Here is a 3,873-nt window from a genome sequence, read left to right as displayed (position 1 = left end):
TTGGGAAATAGTTTCATTTATATTTACTTTATTAACTTGTGTTTTTTGTTTTTTGTAGGCGAGGTTTGCTTTAGAGGTCTCGGATGGTTATGTAAAGAAAGCATTGGGAAAAAGATGGAGAGACAATAAAAGTACTTTGAAGAAAAATTATTATAAAACAAAAACAACCCTAGATGAGAAATTGCAAAATGTCCCGCCGGGTATGTTGAGGTACCAATCGGAAGATGCGGTTAGATTTTGGCATTCGAAGAAATGCGAGGTATGACGTACTTCTAAACTATTGTAATTATTTTGGTTTATAGTATTTTCTATTTACGTACTAAAAGTTTCATAACGTAGGATCGTGAACAAGTTGGAAAAAGCAGCAGGCAGAAACAAAAATTCACCCACACAGCCGGGTCGAGAAGTTTTGCATGTGTAGCTGAGGCGGAGGTATTTTTAATTTTTTTTAATATTGTCGAATATGTATAACTTTCTGTTAAATAATATTTATACTACCATATTGTAGGAACTGTCGTCCGGTCAAAAAGTTGGACGCCTTCAACTTTTTGAAATTACACATAGGAAGAAAGATGGATCTGCCATGACTTCTGAAGCTGGTGAAATAATGGTACGTTTACTTAATAAGATTTGACTTATTTTAGTTATTTTTAGTGTTTATTTTCTAATGGTATAGTTCATTGCTTATAATGCAACTATTGTTATGTTGCATATGTTTTTTAATATATAATATTGCGTTCCTAACTATGTGATTTATTTATTAGGAAAAACTAAAGGATAAAAAGGCAGAGTACGAAGCGATTGCTTCTAGTGCTAGTTCTGTTCATCTTGAAGACATTGATAACCGGATTATTACTGAAGTTTTGGGTCCTGAAAGGTACGGTCGAGTTCGATTTCAAGGATCTTTTGTTAGCCCAACCCAATATTTTGGATCCAGCTCCCACCAATACATGGCTTCGGGGAGTCAGGCTCAAGCTGAAGTTCAGAGGTTGAAAGACCAAATGGCTGAGATGCAAGCGACCACAGTTGAGGTTCAAAGGAAATATGAAGAACTCCAACTACAACTTAAAGCAGAGGCGGCAGCGAGGGAAGCGGAAGCGGAAGCTGCAGCGAGAGAAGCAGAGCAGGCCAAAAAGTACGACGATCTCCAGCAACAGCTTCAGGCTGTGATGAAGATGTTTCAGTCGCAACTTCCGCCTTCATAGTGTATGACATAAATATTTTTATCATTTTAACATTTAACATTTTTGCAAAAATACTATGAATTCACTTTTATTTATTGATATTAATATTATTTTATTCGTTTAATTTGAAATATTATATAAATTTATTACTTTTGGCTGGTTTAAATCTGGTTCCTTTTGATTTGTTGCTACAGGAGGCTGAAAAAATGAAAATTTTAATATAAAAAATCCCAAAAATAGTGGCGTTTTTGTATAAAAACGCCGCTAAAAAACATGATCTTTAGCGGCGTTTTTTTCTAAGCGCCGCTAAAGAACATGGTCTTTAGCGGCGTTTTTTTCTAAGCGCCACTAAAGAATATGGTCTTTAGCGGCGTTTTTTTTCTAAGCGCCGCTAAAGAACATGGTCTTTAGCGGCTTTTTTTTTTCTAAGCGCCGCTAAAGAACATGGTCTTTAGAGGCGTTTTTTTCTAAGCGCTGTTAAAGAACATGTTCTTTAGCGGCGTTTTTTTCTAAGCGCCGCTAAAGAACATGGTATTTAGAGGCGCTTTTTTCTAAGCGCCGCTAAAGAACATGTTCTTTAGCGGCGTTTTTTTTGTAAACGCTGCAAACGTTTGCGACGTTTTCGTTAGCGGCGCTTCTAGAAGCGCCGCAAATACCTTTAGTGGCGTTAAAAAGCGTTGCTAAAGGCTTAAAAAACGCCGCTAAAGACCTGTTTTGGTGTAGTGGCTCTATCATTAGCGCCACTAATGATGTGCTTCAGCGGCGTTTTTGTAGAAGCGCCACCAATTCTACTATACCTCAATATTGTACGCTACGTTTTGTTTAACATTTTTTGCGGCGTGTTACAAACAAACGCCGCTAATTATTCAATTTTTAAAAATGTTTTATTTCTCTTTATTTATAAGTTTAATGATTTTTAATAGATTTTTTATTTTGAAAATTGTTATGACATTATTATAAATTGACACATTAATATGATTGTTATGTAACTAACACAATATTAATATATATGTTTCATAATATATAACATATATATATATATATCGTTGCATATATATCTTTTTCTATAACCCTAATTATATTTAATTATAATCCTACTAATGACATATATAATAAGAAGTAAAAAACACAGAATTTACATTTTTTTTGGCTTTTTGTTTTAGACGAGTAATTAAACCCTAAAACCCAAAGCTATTAATCCCTATAACCCGTAAATTTTAAAATTAAATTATAAATCCTAACTCGTATTCTTCATGCGAATCCGAAACGCAAAAACCATGCATTGTAACATTCAAATCATTAACGCTAAACCATAAACCATAAACATCAAGCCTTAAAACAGTAAATTTGATCATTATCTTATAAGCCGTAAACACTGACCTCACATTAACACTAACATGTAAACTGAAACTCTAAACCTTAAACCCCAATCCCCAAGCCATAAACCTAAACCCAAAACCCTGAACTTAATACTGTAAACCTAAAATAATGAACATTATGTAATGAACCCTAAAACCCCAAACCATACACGACAAAACTTAAATATTAATCCCAAAACCCTAAAATATAATTTATTTCATTTGTGGCGTTTTTACAAAAAACGCCACTGATACCAATAAACAGTATAAAAACGATGTCGTTTTGTCTAACTTCCAACCAAATAATAAAAGTAAACGACGTCGTATTACAGAAATATTTGCGGCGTTTATGTAAAACCGCCGCTAAGACCGGTAAACATCATCAAGGCGACGTCGTTTAAAATTTGGGCGCTATAGCTCAAGACGAAACGCTGCGTTTCGGTTTCACATTTCCGGCGTTTTCCTAAAGCGCCACTATTGGCTCTATGCCTCAATACCAAACGCAGCGTTTTGGTCCACATATTTTGCGGCGCTTTTTCACTAGCGCCGCTAATGATGTACTACAGCGACGTTTTTACAGAAACGCCACTAATTCTACTATACCTCAATATTGTACGCTGCGTTTTGTTTAACATTTTTTGTGGCGCTTACAAACAAACGCCGCTAATTGTGCTCTATAATGGCGTTTCTATAATGCGCCGCTACTGCCACTATTCCTGAATATTAAACGATGCGTTTTGTCAGATTTATTACGGCGTTTTGTTTAAAAACGCCACTAATGATGCTCTTTTGCGGTGTTGTTATATAAAACGCCACTATGTATCTGACTATTTACGGAGTTTTCCCAGAAACGCCACTATTGCTTAATCTTTACCGGCGTTTTAGTGTTAGCACCGCGAATGCCTGATTTCTAGCGGCGTTTAATCTAAAAACGCCACAATAAATACCGCTAAAGCCCTCTTTTGGTGTAGTGTCAATTCCGTTAATTAAAGTTAAATGGATATATTCCATCATGAACATAATCGAGTTTCCCATTATTTAATTTAATATACAAACATGTAACTAACAAACTTAGATGTAATTTTGAGGAACCCATTGTTCCTAATTTAGGAAAACTCTAGACCACGTGGTGCCATTATAGGATTAGATCTAAAAACTTTAGAATCAACTAGGTCCAGCATCACGGAAAATTTCTGATTTAGTCCAAATCAAGTTGAGAGTTCATTTAATTTTCATATAATATTTTTAGGAAAGTTATATGGTGCCCATATTTTTTAAACCCTAATCAATACATAAAATGATGTATTATTAATATAATTTTGTGGGTGACT

General features: G+C 34.7%; 1 long non-coding RNA gene across 1 annotated transcript; it reads left to right on the top strand.

Moving 5' to 3' along the window:
• The first annotated feature begins 373 nt into the window (after positions 1-373).
• On the top strand, positions 374-822 carry LOC121218535 (uncharacterized). The gene is made up of 3 exons (XR_005914913.1): positions 374-432; positions 509-610; positions 765-822. It is a non-coding gene; the product is annotated as an uncharacterized lncRNA (long non-coding RNA).
• The last annotated feature ends 3,051 nt before the right edge of the window (positions 823-3,873 follow it).

This window comes from Gossypium hirsutum, chromosome D06 (assembly GCF_007990345.1).
Source record: "Gossypium hirsutum isolate 1008001.06 chromosome D06, Gossypium_hirsutum_v2.1, whole genome shotgun sequence".
Classification (NCBI taxonomy): domain Eukaryota; kingdom Viridiplantae; phylum Streptophyta; class Magnoliopsida; order Malvales; family Malvaceae; genus Gossypium; species Gossypium hirsutum.
This window is presented reverse-complemented; position numbering and strand designations above follow the sequence as displayed.